Source organism: Leuciscus leuciscus, assembly GCF_965113295.1.
Source record: "Leuciscus leuciscus genome assembly, chromosome: 11".
NCBI classification, from domain to species: domain Eukaryota; kingdom Metazoa; phylum Chordata; class Actinopteri; order Cypriniformes; family Leuciscidae; genus Leuciscus; species Leuciscus leuciscus.
The window spans coordinates 28,619,863-28,641,870 of record NC_138735.1 but is presented as its reverse complement, the minus strand read 5'-3'; the positions used below and the strand labels follow the sequence as shown (position 1 = coordinate 28,641,870).

At 40.3% G+C, this 22,008-nt stretch overlaps 2 protein-coding genes across 6 annotated transcripts in view; one reads left to right on the top strand and one right to left on the bottom strand.

Moving 5' to 3' along the window:
- Window positions 1–22,008, top strand: part of LOC309509429 (radial spoke head protein 4 homolog A-like) — a gene marked incomplete at its 5' end in the record, with an annotated part of 106,611 nt that overhangs the window by 27,184 nt on the left and 57,419 nt on the right. The gene's annotated exons all lie outside the window — the stretch shown is intronic.
- LOC309509432 (radial spoke head protein 4 homolog A-like) overlaps window positions 4,738–22,008 on the bottom strand; it is a 28,483-nt gene continuing 11,212 nt past the window's right edge. For 2 of the 5 annotated variants that reach the window (XM_082184151.1, XM_082184150.1), the window contains exons 3-4: window positions 7,568–7,636; window positions 5,837–7,456 (exon numbers count right to left, since the gene is read on the bottom strand). The gene's annotated coding sequence lies outside the window, so the exon portion shown is untranslated. Of the gene's footprint in view, window positions 5,578–5,836; window positions 7,457–7,567; window positions 7,637–7,784; window positions 9,000–22,008 lie in introns of those variants that run through there. The other 3 variants (XR_014209902.1, XM_082184153.1, XM_082184154.1) reach the window with 3 other exon arrangements.

Genomic DNA, 22,008 nt, shown 5'->3' with positions numbered 1-22,008 from the left:
CATTGATTCATATGAAATGAGCGACATATGGAAACATAAAAAAGCAAAGGTCAAGGTTAGTACACAACTTTTTGCAAACTGCAATATCAATGTGATTAACATAGATGTAACTTATGTAGTGCTCATCCCAAGGCGTCATATACTGACGCTTTTGACATTTCGTCTACATCGAACGCACATGGCACCCTTTAGCGTCAATATGAGACGCAGATAGATATGGGCCAGAAGGCGCCTCCTAGCGGTCTAACCCTAACCCTACCCCAGACTTAAACCTACCCATAACCGAACAAAGCTCTGTGCGTCTCATATTGACGCTAAAGGGTGCCATGTGCGTTCGATGTAGACGAAATGTCAAAAGCGTCAGTATATGACGCCCTAGGATGAGAATGCGCACACAGACATCAGTTGTGTATTATATCATACAACAGACAATAGAGGTAATGTGAGTTTTGGTCCCACGTAATCTCGTGTGTGTGTGTGTGTGTGTGTGTGTGTGTGTGTGGGTCAAGTAGTATCTCGCAACTTTTACCTTGGGGCACCAGTCATGGAGTCACCTTGTCAATATAAATGATCAAATTTGTAGAGCCTCTTCTTACTACATTGTCAACTCAAGGAAGACACAGTTGTGACAAAATATAATTTATTTAAAAATATATATACAAGAAAACTATACTATTAAAAGATAGTAAAATGCTCAAGGTCAGTATGATTTAAAGTAAAGTGCAGATAATAGAAATATAATTGTTTGATGGATGGTAGAATGTTAGCTGTTTACTTACAGTATAAGGCAATATTTCTGATTAATATATTAATGAATTATTATTATTTCAATATTAATTATATATTAATTTCAGATTCTAAATAAACAGTCCGGTGTAGCAATGTCTTCCAGTGGTCAGGCTGGGCCATGTCACATTGGAGAAAGTGTCAGATTTCTTTTAACAGCAATCAAACTTGGGTCATGGAATGCTTTTTTGTTTGTTGCTCACTACACCTCAAAATACTTGTGCATTAAATGTTGATTTTATTTTAACTGAAATTTCAGATGGAGCCAAACAGATTCAAATACATCTTTGGGGTCATTAACGAGAATCAGCACTGGACTCTGACGGTACTGTTTATATGTTTTATAAGCGGTCTTAATTATCTTTTAAGTGGTTGGATACAATATTTTTTTTAGCGTTTTGTAATCATTTGCAATTTCTTTATTAAGATTATGATTCCACAAGAGAAGAGGGCTCTGTTCTTTGATCCTCTTGGAGAGACCACAACAAACATCCAAAGGTGTCAGAATGTGACAAGGTAAATCAACATTTTAAACAAGATCTTCTGAAACTCTAAAGGTGTTTCGTAATATTCTATTTAATTCAATAAATTCCAAATTCAAGATTCTTATTATCATATGTACCTATGTACAATGAAATTCTTATTTTGTTTTTACCCCATAATCATAAATATTTCAGGTCCTTAATGATACAGAAGGGCTACAACGTGCCCAAATGGGCATGTGACACGTTGCCACATTCATGCCAACAGGATGGCAGTTCCTGTGGGCCTTTTTGTCTTGAAAGTAAGTTAAATGGATCATTATGCCATATATGACTTTCTTTCCTTAGTGTAACACCAGAGGTAAATATTAATGGAGATGGTCATCCTGGATGGTAAATGGATATCAATGATAAATATTGAAATTAATGGTGACTTCCATTGAAAAACAACACAAGGAGATTTTAGTGTTACTGTTGACAATAGAAGTTAAGGGGGACTTTATTGTAGTTATCATTCTAGTAGTGACATCATTCTTTAGAATTCCCTCACTTCTATTTTATTAAAGAAAGACAGTCTTGCAGCCCTAAACTATCATCAAGGAAAAAATAAAAAGATAACATCATTCGCAATTACATAATCACTTTTCTTTTTTAGTTTGCAGAATGTTTCTTAAACAATCAGTCGCTTCACTTTTCCACATCTGGGGAAAGTGTGGCTGCCCTGAGAATGAATATTGCTGCTTATGTCTTGCAGAACACTGGTAAGTTTCAAATTTCCAATATTCATTAATTCTTTGGTACCCTAACCATTTAACAGTGTTGGTAAAAATGTGATTATTCATTTGCTTGTAAAAACTTGTGATGTTTTAAGAACTTGTTTTATGATAACACTTTTTATTCTGCCTTGGCATGATCCTCAACTAGCTAACCTTAAGGACCTGTGCCATCTATGTGGGGACAAAAACAGTGGTAAAAAAAGTGACTAACTGGGTAAGCATTCCAAGAAAGAATTTTGTCCTTTATCAAACCTTTATTGAATTTGCCATATGAATTGAAGGTGATATAATAATGTTCATGTAAGTATTGTTTGATATGGATAACAAAAATACATATGCTTGACTTCAAATTTTGTTTGTCAACATGTTTAGATTGGCTGTGATGTGTGCCCACGTTGGTTTCACTGTAACTGTGTTCAACGTTCAAGGAAACACAAAAACTACATCTGCCCAGTTTGTCAACCTTGAGGATTATACTCACAAAGATTTATTGTGACCATTCATTTTATTTAATGTAAGGTTTGAGTTAATTTTCTTTTTTTTTCTGAAAACTACATTGTACATTTCTTTACCTATACAATTTGTTTGCCAGGTTTTTTAAAGATCTTTATTGCAAATCGACAAAATTTATGTAAATAGTAAATAAAAACCCAAATCAGAAATGGATGTTCCAATGTAAACTGTAAATAAAAACATTTAATGATTTTCCCATCACATGTTATTCACAATAGATCAGTGAAATTATAAAAATATGATATAAAAGTGGTACTAAAAGTAAACTGATTAGTAAAACTAGCAACTGATCAGTAACATGACATGATTTAGGGTTGTGCATGTCTGCGAAGGACAGTATCATTGTTAGTGGCAATGAAAATAGTGTTTGCCTGAAATCAGTTCTAAATAGTTACATAATTATATACATTTACCTAAAGGCACAGGGTAATCAGGACACTGCAGTCTATTTTGACTATTTTAATTTTGGCAGTACTGCTTAATTCATACTTTAGACCCATAAAACTCATTCTGGAGACACATCTCATCCTGTAGAGTACCTGCAAAGAAGCACAAGTGTTCATATTCAATAATAAGTATTTTACATAAGGGAGTATGATTTTGGCAGCGCTGCCGAATTCACATCCCCAGGCCCGGACTGGCCATCGGGAGCACCGGGAGAAATCCCGGTGGCCTGGCGACTAATTTATTTTTTTTTGGTTTGTTTTTTATTAAAGGTATAGCGGAGGATTTTTTACTTCCGGGTGGATCACCTATACTATTGGTCCTCCTAATTGTCAATCATTCTGGTGAATCAATCAAACTTATTCAAAAAGTGGAGAGGGCGGGTCTTATCTAAAATTCGGAAAGATCCTCCACTATACCTTTAAAACATTTTTTATACTACTACATTTACCAGTGATCATTTTCGAATTTGTCATTCAATAAAATTATTATTATAAAATAAAATCATGAATCTGTTAGTCTTGACTGGCAAGGCTACGATTCGACTTTAAGCCTCAGCTAAACGATTAAACAGAAAATGCGAGCAGCACCCGATGATGGAGAGAACGGCCAGGTGGAGCAGAGAGGGAAAGGACAACGAAAAAGAAAGCACCCGAACAAGCTGCAAAATGAATGACCTGTTCAGGGCTTCCAGTGCAGGTCAGTTTCATCTGTAAATACTGTAATACTTTTTTCTTCGTTAACTTAGTATTGAAATGCTAGCAAATGTAAGCGGTATAGCGCCCCATTACTATCGTCACTCAAAATACTGTAAGCTAAAGGAGATTAATATTATTTTAGTGTAAAGTTACATCAGTAATTTAGCAGACAAATATTAACATGTATTTGGTACTGGGAGCAGGGAGACAGGAGTGATAGTACAGACATCAACAAAAAATAATGCAGTAACATTTTATTAGACAATTTAGAAAATTATGTCTGCCCATTTGTGATCTACAATTTGCACGAGCTCACCAGAATTGGGCAGTTGAAGACTGGAAAAATGTTGCCTGGTCTGATGAGTCTCGATTTCTGTTGAAACATTCAGATGGTAGAGTCAGAATTTGGCGTAAACAGAATGAGAACATGGATCCATCATGCCTTGTTACCACTGTGCAGGCTGGTGGTGGTGGTGTAATGGTGTGGGGGATGTTTTCTTGGCACACTTTAGGCCCCTTAGTGCCAATTGGGCATCGTTTAAATGCCACGGCCTACCTGAGCATTGTTTCTGACCATGTCCATCCCTTTATGACCACCATGTACCCATCCTCTGATGGCTACTTCCAGCAGGATAATCCACCATGTCACAAAGCTCGAATCATTTCAAATTGGTTTCTTGAACATGACAATGAGTTCACTGTACTAAAATGGCCCCCACAGTCACCAGATCTCAACCCAATAGAGCATCTTTGGGATGTGGTGGAACGGGAGCTTCGTGCCCTGGATGTGCATCCCACAAATCTCCATCAACTGCAAGATGCTATCCTATCAATATGGGCCAACATTTCTAAAGAATGCTTTCAGCACCTTGTTGAATCAATGCCACGCAGAGTTAAGGCAGTTCTGAAGGCGAAAGGGGGTCAAACACAGTATTAGTATGGTGTTCCTAATAATCCTTAAGGTGAGAATATATATATATATATATATATATATAAAAATTTTTTTTAACATAATGTATGAAATATAGTGTTGCTAAATGTTGGATATTTAAGTAATTTTAAGATAAAAACAACATTTTGTCATAAATATAATACTTTGATTTTTTTTACTAAAATAAATGTAGATTCTGGGCAAACAAATTACAATAAGGTGGTTGTTTTACACCAAGGTGGAGACAGCAGCAGCACCAGCACCACTAGCAGCACCAGCACCAGCACCAGCACCAGCACGAAGGCGGCTAGACAGAGGATGAGTTTTTGGACTTGATCAGAGAAGACATGCAACTGAGAGGGAGGCAGAGGCGAGGAGAGCACAGGCAAGAAGGGAGAGGATGGACAGGCTGTTTTCTCTTCTTGAGAGAATGATTGAAAAATATATATTTTTTCTACTGTTTAACTTTTTTAAACTTTTATTTTTCAAAAGGAAAGAAATTCTGTACATTATTTTTATGCAACTTTAAATGTGTAAATAAGAGAATGAATTGTTCTGGACATTGTTTATTTTTGTAATGACAGTCATAATTTCTACATGAAACATTCTTCTATACCTTTAAAAAAAAAATTGGTAAATGAAAATCATTTGTTCTATAGGCTACATTAAAGTACTTTTTCCAACTATTTACAACATACATTAAACATTAAATCAACATAAACATTTAAATTTACAGTACATAAAATAAGAAAAAAAAAGTAGACTTTTATTGAGCTGAGCAGGGAGACCCTGGTGGAGCTGCTGGACCGGGATGGGCTGCCCCTGGTAATGCCTTCTGCTGGTGGGACATCATCTGGGATGGTCTCCAGAGTGTTTAAGTGCATATTTCCACTATCCACTAAGTTGTCCACCAACAGGTTTGCAGGGCTGATTCAATCGATGGCTTTCTGAAAAAAACAAAAAACAACAACAACTAAAAAGCACTGTAATTTGCTCTGGCCCCCTTCCTGTTCGCAGGAGTGATGAGATAGTTAGTAGATTGTATTCACTTAATGGCTGGCTGTCGAGATGGTGTCCGCTTAATAATATAGAATTCATAGACAATTGGAAAAGTTTTTGGGGCAGACCTGTGCCTGGTTGCATAAAACGCCTTAAGTGGAATTTTCCCTTAAGATCGCCCTTAGGTTTCCCTTAGTGTTTAAGTGCATATTTCCACTATCCACTAAGTTGTCCACCAACAGGTTTGCAGGGCTGATTCAATCGATGGCTTTCTGAAAAAAACAAAAAACAACAACAACTAAAAAGCACTGTAATTTGCTCTGGCCCCCTTCCTGTTCGCAGGAGTGATGAGATAGTTAGTAGATTGTATTCACTTAATGGCTGGCTGTCGAGATGGTGTCCGCTTAATAATATAGAATTCATAGACAATTGGAAAAGTTTTTGGGGCAGACCTGTGCCTGGTTGCATAAAACGCCTTAAGTGGAATTTTCCCTTAAGATCGCCCTTAGGTTTCCCTTAAACTTAAGGGTGTTTCAGAAAATAACCCTTAAGTGTTACTTAAGTTTTTTTTTTTACTGAAACGTCATACACCCTTAGAATTACCCTTAAGTAATCTTTCACTTAAGTAATCCCTTAAAAACCGTTAAGTGTTGCATAAAGCCCCTTAACTGTCATTTTCCTAAGTACAGTTTAAGGTTAGAAAAACTTTACCTTAAAAGAGTTTATGAACACAAATGAGAAAACATGGCTGAGGTTATGGATCCTGTTCAAGATATAGATGTGCCAAGGTGAATTTTTCGCGATAGGGAGAACCCTCTGGACCATCTTAGCGATGAAAAACTGCTTCGAGAATATCGATTTGATCGCGCGGAATTTATGAAATTGCTAACAAACTGGAAGGCGACCTTGACCATACCCAGCGCAACCACTCACTACCCTCTGTGTTACAGTTGCTTATAGCACTTCGGTTCTTTGCAACTGGGAGTTTCCGGTCTGTAGTGGGAGATGTTTTCCACGTTCATAAGTCGTCCGTCAGTAGAGTTATTCACCGAGTTGCAGGGGCCCTTTGCCGTCATTTAAGCCAAACTGTGACGTTTCCATCTCGCGCCTGCGTTGTTCCTTTTAACATGTCCAAAACGTATTCTGCCTTCGAAGAGGAAGATGATCTCGAAGAAGAGGGTCATGAAGCAGAAGAGGCTCATGAAGCAAATCTTCTGCAACAAGATTTCCAACAGGCTGGATTTGTTGTCAGAGATGCCATCGTAAATGCATTCTTTAATTAGTTGGCCTATAGAATGGCCAATAGTTGTAGTAGTAGGCTAATATTAAAAATAAAATGTATTAGCACCAGTAGTAATATTAATAGTACAATTTATTATTAGCCTATTAGTATTAATTAATATAAATGATAAAATGTATATGCCTAGGCTAGCAGTTGCAATTTAAAGTAATGTAATTCATAGTGCTATTTAGTAGCCTACTAATATTATATATGAATGTATTAGCTATATTGTATTTTCTATTATTATTATTATTTGTATTTTGTTAATATATTTGTTCTTGTAATTACATAAATAAATGCAAAACTTTTCAGATCTGTCATAAAATGTATTTATTCGTCAATTGATGTGATTGTTATTTTCCCTTCACTTTGTAGCTGCAGAAGTTTGTTATTAAGAATGATGTTGTAAAGGTCTTGATTTTCCTTCTTCTTTTTAAGTTTTTCGATCTCTAATTGCAGTTTTGTCTTTTGTAGCTGTAGGACGTCTCTCTGCAGTTCCAGCACTTCTTCTCTTGTAGCGGCTGGAGAGGGTATTTGCGTCTTTTCTGCAATTCACAAGTGTTTTGGAGGAATTATGAAATATAATAAATAATATTGGGGCTGTTCTAAGTCAAATGAACAAAACTAAAATAATTGTTAAAGCAGCAATAACTCACTCTGCTGCCTGGTTTGGCGTACTGCTGGCGCTATGTCTGTGTTGAAGCTGCTTTGATTGCTGGAAAGGTCTAACACGTGAAACAAAGAAATACCAATCAAAATTGGTATTTATATAAAAAAATTAATAAAAATTCATTACGCCTGGCGTGACCTTCATATCGTTTATCCTCAGCAGTGATACGTTTTATTTGATTTAAGACAATAATGTTCTCTCACTCCGTGTTATATTCCTCTGGTTGAATCTCAGCTTCACTCTGTAAACCGCCAGGGATGCCAGCCAGGACAGGTGAGTCCGCCCCAATGATGTCCTGGACCAGTTTATATTCATTTCCTTTTCTCTGGGCCTCGAGTTTTTTCACGTAGTGTAACTGCGTAGCACGTCACACACATGATGTTGAGGCTATCCTATAAGCCTCGGCATAGATGGCATGGTGTTCTCAACGCGTAGCAGAAATTCTGAGTCCAAACATTAACTCTCTTTGGGTGGTGTTCCCGTTTATTATGAAGGTAAAAAAGGGATAATTTACATAAAATGAGACTTCACCCAGTGGTGAATATTAAAGTGCTGTCGTGCTGTTGGTAACCTGAGTGCTCACGGCTACGGTAAGAACCGTGTGTTCCTCGCCATCCACACCCTTTCCTAACTGATTGCAACACCTGTAAATATATCTACCTCGCAGTGACGTGTCACACATAGTGCAACACTCCCACCCAGTGGCTAGAATAATAATAGCAATATTAACCTATCCAGAGAAGGTGAATATATAAATGGCTCCTACACCCCGGCCCCATAATTGTGAATGTTTACTTTAACCACAATTACCCAAATTACCAATTTTAACTAAAGGAGCCATTTGTGCAATGCTAATCTTAAGTATAATCTTCTTCTCTTGAGCTTAGGACATCTGTAGTCAGATCCTCTAGTCAGGACCTCATCTGTGACACTTCGACTTCCATCAATAGGCAGATCTTTGTTACTGGCCGTTCCAGCTGACCCGTTTTTGTTTTCAGCAGCACTGAGCGAACGAAACCTTTCTTGTCAGGGTATGTCTGCGTAATTTTTCCCATCAGCCAGGACCCTCGTGGAGCGACAGGATCCATTATGACCACAATGTCTCCAACAGAAAAGCTTCTTTTTGGTCTCATCCACTTCTGTCTCTCCTGGAGTAGTGGTAAGTATTCCCTCACCCAGCGTTTCCAAAATAGATCAGATAGGAACTGCACCTGCCTCCATCTTCTCTTCAGATACAGGTCATCCTTACAAAAGAGCCCAAGAGGGAGGTGCGGCTTTGACTTTAAGAGCAGGATGTGGTTGGGTGTAAGTGCTTCGAGGTCATTCGCATCATCAGAAGCCTTTGTAATGGGACGACTATTGAGAATGGCTTCGACTTCACAAAGAATGGTATGAAACCCTTCATCATCCAGTGTTTGGAGTCTGAGCGTGGAAGAAAGGACCTTTTTCACAAGAAGAATAAGACGCTCCCAAACCCCTCCATGGTGAGACCCAGCTGGAGGGTTAAAGGACCATGTCAGACCTTTCTGCAGTAAGACATGCTGAATCTTCTGTTGGTCTAACTCAGCAATGGCTTCCCTTAACTCCCGCTCAGCTCCTATGAAGTTGGTGCCATTGTCTGATGTCAGGTGTGTCACCTGACCTCTGCGACACATGAAACGGCGAATGGCATTTATGCATGAGTCAGTGTCTAAAGCATAAGCAACTTCGAGATGAACTGCCCTGCTCGCCATGCAGGTAAAGAGAACGCCGTAGCGCTTTGCTCTGCCCCGGCCCTTCTTCACCTCAATTGGCCCAAAGTAGTCGACTCCCACATTTGTGAAAGCAGGTAAGTCTGGCACAATCCTCTCTACTGGTAGGTCAGCCATTTTTTGTTCCCCCGTCTTTCCTTGGAGGCGGCGACAAACTACACACTCAGAGATGACCTTCCTGCAAGCAGAATTGGCATGAGTAATCCAGTATTGCTTCCTGAGAGAAGAGAGCATGTGATTTCTACCTGCGTGACCCAGCCTTTGATGGATATACTTTAAGATGAGTTTGGACACATGCTGCTCTTTAGAAAGAATGACAGGATGTTTTTCAATTTCTGGCATGGAAGCCCTACTAAGCCTTCCTCCCACACGCAGCAATCCATCCTCCAACACTGGGTCCAATTTGTAGAGGTCACTGTTTCTTTTGACAGATCCTCCGTTTTTCAAAACTGCAATCTCATCGGAATACCTTTCTTGCTGGGAAAAATAGATGATGGCACTTTCTGCCCTCTCAAGGTCACCTGTAGTCAGTGGCTGTCCACGAAGTGCCAATTTTTCCCTTTGCATTTCGGCATAAAGGTAGTCGCTTCTTCGGCCTCCATTATCGTGGCCAATGCCTTTGGAGGCTTCAAGAACCTTTCTCTTTTTGGACAGGGTTAGAAGCACATCTCTGAATCTGCACATCCATGCCACAGACATTCTCAGCTTCTTAAAATCTGAGAAGTAGCTTAAAAACACCTTTGTTGCATTCAGTGGACGATGGGATACAAAGGCATTCACCAGTAGATCTTTCTTCACCTCCGGGTCACCCAAAGGGATTAGAGGTTGTTCCATGATGGTCTTAGGCCATTCCACCTCCCCCCTCAAGAGAAAGTCTGGTCCCTTCAGCCACCGCCCACATGCAAGAAATTCTTCAGCACTTAGACCCCTGGAGGCCTCATCTGCTGGATTAAGTTTTGTGCCAATGTGTCTCCACTGTGCAACATCCGTTTCATTTCTAATCACAGCCACCCTATTAGCCACAAATGTATGAAACCTCCTGATCTCGTTTCCAATATACTTTAAAACAGTTGTACTGTCTGTCCAGAATACTGATGGATATAAATCCAGCTGCAACTCCCTCTTCAGCATGTTGTCCACCCGGACAGCCAGGACAGCAGCAGTCAGCTCAAGGCGAGGAATTGTTATTTGCTTTAAAGGAGCAACCCTGGCCTTGCCCAAGATAAAAGCAATACTGACATGATTTCTCTCATTCTCCATCCTGAGATATGACGCAGTTCCGTAGCCATACTCACTGGCATCGGAGAAGTGATGCAACTGCAGGTGAGTAGGTGTTCCAAAATCCTTCGGCTTGATACACCGGTCCACAGTGAGATCAGTGATGTAATGGAGATCAGCCAGCCATTTAGACCACTGCTCGGAGAAGACATGAGGTATGTTGGCATCCCAGCCGATGTTCAGCCTACACATCTCCTGCAGCATCCTTTTAACAGGTAAAGTAAATGGTGCAAGAAAACCCAAAGGGTCATAGATAGACGACACCACAGACAATATGCCACGTCTTGTATGTGGGCGCTCTTCGATGGCTATCCTAAAGGTCAGCATGTCTGTATCTATGCACCAATGAAGACCAAGAGCTGTTTCGACAGGACTTGCCTTTTGATCCAGGTTAAGCCCCCTGGTGGTCTTGGAGCGCTGTGGCTGAGGAATACTAGCCAAGACCTCACTGCTGTTGCTTGTCCACTTCAACAGGAGGAATCCTCTCTTCGCACAGGCTTCAGTCAATTCATGCGCCATTTTTATGGCTTTAGCCTCTGATGACACAGATTTTAAACAATCATCCATGTAGAAATTTTGGAGTATTGTGTTCAGAACACTAGGTTCAAAGTTTTCTTTGTGGTCTTGCACAATTCTCCGCAGTGCATAATTCGCACAACTGGGCGAAGACACGGCCCCAAAGAGATGAACTCTCATCCTGTATTGCATGGAAGCTTGTCTTGTATCGCCATCAGGATACCACAAGAAGCGTAAAAAGTCTGTGTGCTCCGGAGTCACCCTCACCTGATGGAACATGGCTTGGATGTCTGCCATCAGTGCTACTCGTTCTTGTCTAAACCTAGTAAGTACGCCAAGTAAGGTGCTTGTGAGGTGAGGCCCCTGCAACAGCTGAGAATTCAATGAAATTCCTTTAAAAACAGCAGCACAGTCAAAGACAACTCGAAGGGTTTTCTTTTTTGGATGGTATACCCCATGATGGGGAATATACCACACCTTGCCGTCATCTCGCTTCAACTGCTGATGTGGTACAAGCTCAGCATACCCCTTTTCAATGACTTCAGAAAGGAAAGCTGTGTACTCTTGATGATAATCTTTGTTCCTCTTGAACTTCCTGCCAAGACTTAAGAGACGCTGCTTTGCGATGCTATAATTATTTGGCAAGATGACATCTTTAACCTTAAATGGCAAGTCAAAGCAATAGTGTCCTTCGTCAAGCTGAATTGAAGACTCCATTATTTGCATAAATCTTTGATCCTCTCTAGAAAGGCAAACATCGTCTGATTTTTCATTGAAATCCTGATTGTATTGGGAAACCAATAAGTCTTGTAGCTTGGCGACTGAGATCCTATTGACAGTGACTTCAGGAAGGCCTATCTTGCCTTTACGCGGCTCACCACCTCTCAGCGGGCCATTCACGACCCACCCCAGTAGAGTCCTGACAGCATAAGGTCCTTTGCCTTGGCTATTTATTATTTCCCATGGTTCCATGAGCTTCGGTGCATTGGTGCCAATCAGCAATTCCACCTCTGCCTCAAGACTGGGAACTGTAATGCCTTTGAGGTATTTCCATCCCTCTAGATCCTGTTGAGTGAGAATGTTATTTCTGCTCACAGGCATGGTCTTCTGGGTATAAACTTCAGGTAAGTCAAGGAAGTTTTCTTCATTTAAGCCAGACACCTCAAGACCACTAAGCAAGAATGTGTCTACAGACCTCTCTTGGCCAAGAGTACGAAGAAGAATGCTAGTCTTGACTCCTGAAAGATTCAGTTTTCTCATGAGATGTTGAGTACAGAAAGAAGCTGAACTCCCAGGGTCTAGAAAGGCATAGGTGTTCATAATCGTGCTCCCGGACTTGGCCTTCACCTGTACAGGCACAATGGAGAGAACACATTCATCACTTCCGGCCCCAGTATGGCCACATGTCTCCAATGACACAGATGCATTATTGACTGACACTTCATGTGTTTTAAGTTTAATGTGTAGGACAGTTGGATGTTTGTGTTTACATATATCACAAGTCAAAGGCTTATCACAGTCCCTGCTCATATGACCTCTCCTCAGACAGCTGAAACACACTCTGCCCACCTTCAAAACCTCCAATTTCTCCCTGTGTGACATCTCATCAAGCTGTGAACACTTCTCCACTGGATGCTGACTCTTACAAACACAGCATAACTCTTCGTCATTCCTTTGTGAAGCTGGCCCTCTGTGCTGTTGGTACCAAGCTGCTGATGTGGTTGATCCTAAGGCAGTATTGATGGCAGCAACAGTAGCTTGACCTCTTCCGGTATGTCTACTCTTTTGTTTAGAAGAAGAGTCTGATGGCGTACCCTGTAGGTCACCGAAGAGAGGATCAGACAGAATCTTTACCTGACGCTCAATGAAGGCCACAAAGTCTGGGAACATAGCTCTGTAGCCACGGCGCTCCTGTAGCTCCCAAGCGACAGACCTCCATTTTTCCCTCAGTTTATATGGCAACTTCATCATTATCAGGCGAAGATTGGATGGCACGTTCAACTCCTCCATATGCTGTAAATCTTCCATAACATTACAACAGTCCCTTAAAAAGATTGAAAAGGACTGCAGAGCATTAATGTCATCAACCCTCATCGTAGGCCACGTCATAGCCTTCTCCATATAAGCTACAGCAATTTTTATTTCATTTCCGAAGAATTCTTTCAATAGATTCTTTGCTCTCTCATAGCCATGCCCAGGAGCCATGTTATAGCAACTCCGAACCAGTTCTCTGGGCTGCCCTCTGGTATGTTGTTCAAGATAATAAAGACATTCTTGTTTATCTGTAGTTTTCCTTTCAATTGCTTGCTCGAAAGCTCTAATGAAGGCAGCATACTTAAGTGGATCACCATCAAACTCTGGGATAGCTCGTGGCGGAAGAGAGGCTAAGGCTTGGTTCTGTACCAGCTGACCGATTATGTTAGTTTGCTGTTGCATAAGGTCATACAAAGTAGGGTGTTGAACATTGTCAACAGAGGAATGATGGTGCGACTGTGATTGCATACGTGTACTCCCTTGTGAGGTCAGTGGTTGAAATCCTGCTGTTGAAGCGTTGGTGAGTCTGGATCTGTCAGAAGACTGGGCTTGTGGAATATGCAGCCTTTCCTTAGGCCGTACAGCCAATGGCCGAGAATGGTCCCGTTGGAAAGAGACAGATTTAGGAAGTTGCAAGACAGGAACTGTGTTCGCATAACTTGATGTTTGTGATTTCAAATGAGCATGAAGATAGGCATTCATGGCATCCTCTCCATTATCCTCTTCATACTCATCCACATCTTCACCACCACGCACATTTTCAAACACAGACAATCTAGCCGTAGCAACAGCCAATTTGGCCTCAACCTCTAGCTGTTCCTTTTTCCTTTTCAGCTTTGCCTTTTCCATTTGAAGGGCTGCTTCTTCAGCGTCAATGTCATGCTTTTTTCTCAAAGCAGCTGCAGACTGTAAAAGTGCAGCCCTTTCAGCCTTTGCCTTTAAACGCACAGAACTAATACTGGAAGCCTTTGAATGGACAGAAGAGTGATCTTTATGTTTTGACCCTTTACTTGAAACATTGGAAATACTATCTTCAGGCCTTATATCAACATTTGTTATAGACAGCACATCAAGATTCTCGTCATAATTTTTTGCAGCAGCATCGGCCAACCACCTCTTCACGTCATCCTCAAATGTATTAAATTCCACTGTTTTATGTGCAAGCCAATGTTGTTGTTTGTCGTATTCAGAATCTGGCATAGGCATTTCCAGCAACGTAGTTTGGGTTTCTAAAGCCTCATTGCACAACGTGGTATATTTGTTTAGACATTTCTTCACATCAAACGCAGTTTGAGATGTTCTTTTTCCAGAAAGAACCTCATTAATCCTCTGCTTAATTTTATTAGCTTGCATAAGTTGGGATTTCCGATTTTTTTTGCAGATTTTCGAACAACATTGTAAATCCCTTAGCTGTTAATTTTCTTATGCGTTTCCCCGAGTCATCAACAGCAACACTAGACTTATCAGAAATATAATTTTCATCTGTAGCCACAGAAGCAATTTTGGCTCTATCGAGCTCAGTTTCTTCCTCTGCAATCATCTTTATACATTAAGCGCATCCAGTTCAAAGCACTCAATGATAACAGCACAATTAATCTTGCTCATGCAGAGGCAACCAACAGCACACACAACATAGCACTTTCAAGTTTACGAAGCAACAACACTGAAACAGTCTTTCATTTCAACTTCGAGAGTCCACCTTTTTCCAATTCCATACATCAGCAGAAATATATCAAAGTGTACCCACCAGCTTTCCGTGATTGCGGTCTGTGTGAAGACTTACAGATGTTTCAATTATAACTTCCAGGCTCCGTGACAGGTAAGCAATCCAATGAGATGGACAATCCTTTCAATATCCAAGCGATCAGGCCACTCCTGTCCAGTTCAGAAGCATCTCCCAACGAAAAGGAATAGGTTCTTACTGTGTTGAGGCTATCCTATAAGCCTCGGCATAGATGGCATGGTGTTCTCAACGCGTAGCAGAAATTCTGAGTCCAAACATTAACTCTCTTTGGGTGGTGTTCCCGTTTATTATGAAGGTAAAAAAGGGATAATTTACATAAAATGAGACTTCACCCAGTGGTGAATATTAAAGTGCTGTCGTGCTGTTGGTAACCTGAGTGCTCACGGCTACGGTAAGAACCGTGTGTTCCTCGCCATCCACACCCTTTCCTAACTGATTGCAACACCTGTAAATATATCTACCTCGCAGTGACGTGTCACACATAGTGCAACACTCCCACCCAGTGGCTAGAATAATAATAGCAATATTAACCTATCCAGAGAAGGTGAATATATAAATGGCTCCTACACATGACCAGCGTCGGCCAATAGTGAGCCTACGTGTGACGTACAACACAGACGCGCTGCGCTAAAACACTATGTGAACTAACTCGAGGCCCAGAGAGAAGGAAATGAATAGTGGAATAAAGTCGTTATTTTTGTTTGTTTTTTGCGCACAAAAAGTATTCTCGTCGCTTTATAAACTTAAGATTGAGCCACTGTAGTCACTTGGACTATATTAACGATCTCTTTAATGCATTTTCTGGGCCAGCAAGTTATAGTGTCTTAGAAGCCTATGGAGGAGTGAGACAGCTCTCAGATTTAATCAAAAAATATCTTAATTTGTGTTCCGAAGATGAGCGAAGGTCTTACGGGGTTGGAACAACATGAGGGTGAGTAATTGGGTGGCGTTCACATGCGCATTAAGAATTGGTTCTATAGTTATGTGCGTTTGAATATATGTGCGCAGGTTTGTAATTCCCTACAAACCAAGCCTAAACAAAGTACTGGTCTTTCCTTATATATTTTTATACAGAATTTTATTTTTATTTTGTCACTTCGGGGTAGGTACGCGAAACGAATTTCTCGAAAACGCTCTATCTGTAGAGTGGTAAAGGGATCCTCCATAGGGAGAGACTAGTTGGCACTTCAGCACTGCGTTGTCATCGGGTCCAGGCGAAGGTCCTTCGTCAGATCTGGATACGGCCTGGATCCGGCAGGCTGCGGGAAAACCTCAGGATAAACAAAGACACTAAAATTTGCGTAGATGCCATTCTACTTATGATGTAACGAGTACATCAGGATTTATGGGAAGTGTTCCCGGTTCCGGCTGACCTAATCTATGCAGCCTAAGATTGAAAAATAGAAGTCTATAATGTATTATGTGAATGCTAGGTCAAAGAGATGTGTCTTTAATCTAGCTTTGAACTAACAGAGTTTGTCTGCTTCCCGGACAATGTTAGGAAGACTGTTCCAAAGTTTTGGTGCTAAATAGGAAAAGGATCTACCGCCAGCAGTTGATTTTGATATTCTAGGTATTATTAACTGGCCGGAATTTTGAGATCGCAATAGACGTGAAGGACTATAATGCGTTAAGAGCTCGCTCAAGTACTGCGGAGCTAAACCATTTAGTGCTTTGTAAGTAATCAGCAATATTTTAACATTTATACGATGCTTAATAGGGAGCCAGTGCAGTGTTGACAGAACAGGGCTAATATGGTCATACTTCCTGGTTCTGGTAAGAACTCGAGCTGCTGCATTTTGGACCAGCTGTAATTTGTTTATTAAGCGTGCAGGGCAACCACCCAGTAGAGCATTACAATAATCTAGCCTTGAGGTCATGATCGCATGAACTAACTGTTCCGCATTTGTCAACGAGAGCATAGGGCGTAATTTTGATATATTTTTAAGATGGAAAAATGCGGTTTTATGGATACTAGACACGTGACTTTCAGATGAAAGATTGGTATCACGGTTCCTAATCGACGAAGAAGACTTGACAGAGCAGCCATCAAGTGTTAAGACAGTATTCTAGGTTATTACGTGTGGGAGTTTTTTTGTCCAATAATTAGAATCTCTGTGTTTTCAGAATTTAGAAGTAGGAAATTACTAGTCATCCAGTTTTTTATATCAGCTATGCATTCCGTTAATTTTGTGAATTGGTAAGTTTCGTTAGGTTTTGAAGAAATATACAGCTGAGTATCGTCAGCATAACAGTGAAAGCTAATTCCATGCTTCCTAATGATATCGCCCAAGGGTAGCATGTACAGAGTGAACAGCAACGGTCCTAGTACTGAGGCTTGTGGTACGCCATACTGAACTTGTGATCGACAAGACATTTCTTCATTTACTGCTACAAACTGATAACGGTCAGATAAGTATGATTTAAACCATGCTAGCGCAATTCCACAAACGCCAACATGGTTTTCTAGTCTATTTAAAAGAATGTTGTGGTCAATGGTGTCAAATGCAGCACTAAGTTCAAGTAACACCAACAGAGAGATACAGCCACGATCGGATGATAAGAGCAAATCATTTGTAACTCTGAGCGCTGTCTCAGTACTATGGTACGGTCTAAATCCTGACTGAAAATCCTTGCAGATATAATTTCTTTCAAGAAAGGAACACCGTTGTGAGGATACTGCTTTTACTAATATTTTTGACAAAAAAGGCAGATTCGAGATCGGCCTGTAATTGACTAGTTCTGTAGGATCAAGTTGCGTTTTTTTAACAAGCGTTTTAACCATAGCCAGCTTAAAGGTTTTTGGTACGTATCCTAGAGATAAAGACGAATAAATGATATTAAAAAGAGGATCTATGACCTCTGGGAGCATCTCTTTCAGTAGCTTAGTCGGTATAGGGTCTAACATACATGTTGTCGATTTAGACGAATTAACGAGTTTGCAAAATTCTTTCTCTCCTATAGCAATGAATGAATGAATCAAATTTTTCCTCAGGGAGACAACAATGCACTCCCTGATGCGATACTGTAGTAGACGGTTGCATAGTTATAATTTTGTCCCTGATATTATCTATAGCTTTGAACTGACAGAGTGTGTCTGCTTCCCGGACAATGTTAGGAAGACTGTTCCAAAGTTTTGGTGCTAAATAGGAAAAGGATCTACCGCCAGCAGTTGATTTTGATATTCTAGGTATTATTAACTGGCCGGAATTTTGAGATCGCAATAGACGTGAAGGACTATAATGCGTTAAGAGCTCGCTCAAGTACTGCGGAGCTAAACCATTTAGTGCTTTGTAAGTAATCAGCAATATTTTAACATTTATACGATGCTTAATAGGGAGCCAGTGCAGTGTTGACAGATCCAGGGCTAATATGGTCATACTTCCTGGTTCTGGTAAGAACTCGAGCTGCTGCATTTTGGACCAGCTGTAATTTGTTTATTAAGCGTGCAGGGCAACCACCCAGTAGAGCATTACAATAATCTAGCCTTGAGGTCATGAACGCATGTACTAATTGTTCCACATTTGTCAATGAGAGCATATGGCGTAATTTCGATTTTTTTTTAAGATGGAAAAATGCGGTTTTACGGATACTAGACACGTGACTTTCAAATGAAAGATTGGTATCAAAGAGCATAGTTATAATTTTGTCCCTTATATTATCAATAGACACATTAAAGGGTTAGTTCACCCAAAAATGAAAATGATGTCATTAATGACTCACCCTCATGTCGTTCCAAGCCCGTAAGACCTCCGTTCATCTTCGGAACACAGTTTAAGATATTTTAGATTTAGTCTGAGAGCTTTCTGTCCCTCCATTGAAAATGTATACGGTATACTGTCCATGTCCAGAAAGGTAATAAAGACATCATCAAAGTAGTCCATGTGACATCAGTGGGTTAGTTAGAATTTTTTGAAGCATCGAAAATACATTTTGGTCCAAAAATAACAAAAACTACGACTTTATTCAGCATTGTATTCTCTTCCGGGTCTGTTGTCAATCCGCGTTCACGACTCCGCAGTGACGCTGCTGACGTAAGACGCTGCTGACGTGTTATCTGGTGCACCCGAGCTTCGTTTACAGTCTGAGAGAGACGCATGCTGTATTCAAGCTATTCTACATTGTTTGTATTTTGGTATTGCTATATTTTTTAAAATGGTGCGTAAGTGATAACACCAGGTTAACACGTCAGCAGCGTCACTGCGGAGTCGTGAACGCGGATTGACAACAGACCCGGAAGAGAAAACAATGCTGAATAAAGTCGTAGTTTTAGTTATATTTGGACCAAAATTTATTTTCGATGCTTCAAAAAATTCTAACTAACCCACTGATGTCACATGGACTACTTTGATGATGTTTTTATTACCTTTCTGGACATGGACAGTACACCATACATACATTTTCAATGGAGGGACAGAAATCTCTCGGACTAAATCTAAAATATCTTAAACTGTGTTCCGAAGATGAACGGAGGTCTTACGGGCTTGGAACGACATGAGGGTGAGTCATTAATGACATCATTTAAATTTTGGGGTGAACTAACCCTTTAAAGACACATCTCTTTGACCTAGCATTCACATAATACATTATAGACTTCTATTTTTCAATCTTAGGCTGCATAGATTAGGTCAGCCGGAACCGGGAACACTTCCCATAAATCCTGATGTACTCGTTACATCATAAGTAGAATGGCATCTACGCAAATTTTAGTGTCTTTGTTTATCCTGAGGTTTTCCCGCAGCCTGCCGGATCCAGGCCGTATCCAGATCTGACGAAGGACCTTCGCCTGGACCCGATGACAACGCAGTGCTGAAGTGCCAACTAGTCTCTCCCTATGGAGGATCCCTTTACCACTCTACAGATAGAGCGTTTTCTAGAAATTCGTTTCGCGTACCTACCCCGAAGTGACAAAATAAAAATAAAATTCTGTATAAAAATTTATAAGGAAAGACCAGTACTTTGTTTAGGCTTGGTTTGTAGGGAATTACAAACCTGCGCACATATATTCAAGCGCACATAACTATAGAGCCAATTCTTAATGCGCATGTGAACGCCATCAGCGTTTCTCCCAGGTTCGCGTTTAAAGTCTATGTAGAGAGAATGGTGTCATCTTAGCGGCCCCTAATTTAATAACAAATGATCGTTGCGACGGAAGCGAATCAAATCAAAAGTAACTTTAGCTGGAAAATAACTTTTTAAAGAACCGCTATAAAGCCAAAACAATCTCTGTTACCTTAAATTATACGTTTATCTCTATAAAGTTGCTTTGAAACAATCTACATCGTGAGAAACGCTGATGGCGTTCACATGCGCATTAAGAATTGGTTCTATAGTTATGTGCGTTTGAATATATTTGCGCAGGTTTGTAATTCCCTACAAACCAAACCTAAACAAAGTACTGGTCTTTCCTTATAAATTTTGATACAGAATTTTATTTTATTTTGTCACTTCGGGGTAGGTACGCGAAACGAATTTCTCGAAAACGCTTTATCTGTAGAGTGGTAAAGGGATCCTCCATAGGGAGAAACTAGTTGGCACTTCAGCACTGCGTTGTCATCGGGTCCAGGCGAAGGTCCTTCGTCAGATCTGGATACGGCCTGGATCCGGCAGGCTGCGGGAAAACCTCGGGATAAACAAAGACACTAAAATTTGCGTAGATGCCATTCTACTTATGATGTAACGAGTACATCAGGATTTATGGGAAGTGTTCCCGGTTCCGGCTGACCTAATCTACGCAGCCTAACATTGAATTATAGAAGTCTATAATGTATTATGTGAATGCTAGGTCAAAGAGATGTGTCTTTAAAGGGTTAGTTCACCCAAAAATGAAAATGATGTCATTAATGACTCACCCTCATGTCGTTCCAAGCCCGTAAGATCTCCGTTCATCTTCGGAACACAGTTTAAGATATTTTAGATTTAGTCCGAGAGATTTCTGTCCCTCCATTGAAAATGTATGTATGGTATACTGTCCATGTCCAGAAAGGTAATAAAAACATCATCAAAGTAGTCCATGTGACATCAGTGGGTTAGTTAGAATTTTTTGAAGCATCGAAAATACATTTTGGTCCAAATATAACTAAAACTACGACTTTATTTAGCATTGTTTTCTCTTCCGGGTCTGTTGTCAATCCGCGTTCACGACTCCGCAGTGACGCTGCTGACGTAAGACGCTGCTGACGTGTTATCTGGTGTTACCACTTACGCACCATTTTTTTAAATATAGGAATACCAAAATACAAACAATGTAGAATAGCTTAAATACAGCATGCGTCTCTCTCAGACTGTAAACGAAGCTCGGGCGCACCAGATAACACGTCAGCAGCGTCTTACGTCAGCAACGTCACTGCGGAGTCGTGAACGCGGATTGACAACAGACCCGGAAGAGAATACAATGCTGAATAAAGTCGTAGTTTTTGTTATTTTTGGACCAAAATGTATTTACGATGCTTCAAAAAATTCTAACTAACCCACTGATGTCACATGGACTACTTTGATGATGTCTTTATTACCTTTCTGGACATGGACAGTATACCGTACATACATTTTCAATGGAGGGACAGAAAGCTCTCGGACTAAATCTAAAATATCTTAAACTGTGTTCCGAAGATGAACGGAGGTCTTACGGGCTTGGAACGACATGAGGTTGAGTCATTAATGACATCATTTTCATTTTTGGGTGAACTAACCCTTTAATGTGTCTATTGATAATATAAGGGACAAAATTATAACTATGCTCTTTGATACCAATCTTTCATTTGAAAGTCACGTATCCGTAAAACCGCATTTTTCCATCTTAAAAAAAAAATCTAAATTACGCCATATGCTCTCATTGACAAATGTGGAACAATTAGTACATGCGTTCATGACCTCAAGGCTAGATTATTGTAATGCTCTACTCGGTGGTTGCCCTGCACGCTTAATAAACAAATTACAGCTGGTCCAAAATGCAGCAGCTCGAGTTCTTACCAGAACCAGGAAGTATGACCATATTAGCCCTGTTCTGTCAACACTGCACTGGCTCCCTATTAAGCATCGTATAAATGTTAAAATATTGCTGATTACTTACAAAGCACTAAATGGTTTAGCTCCGCAGTACTTGAG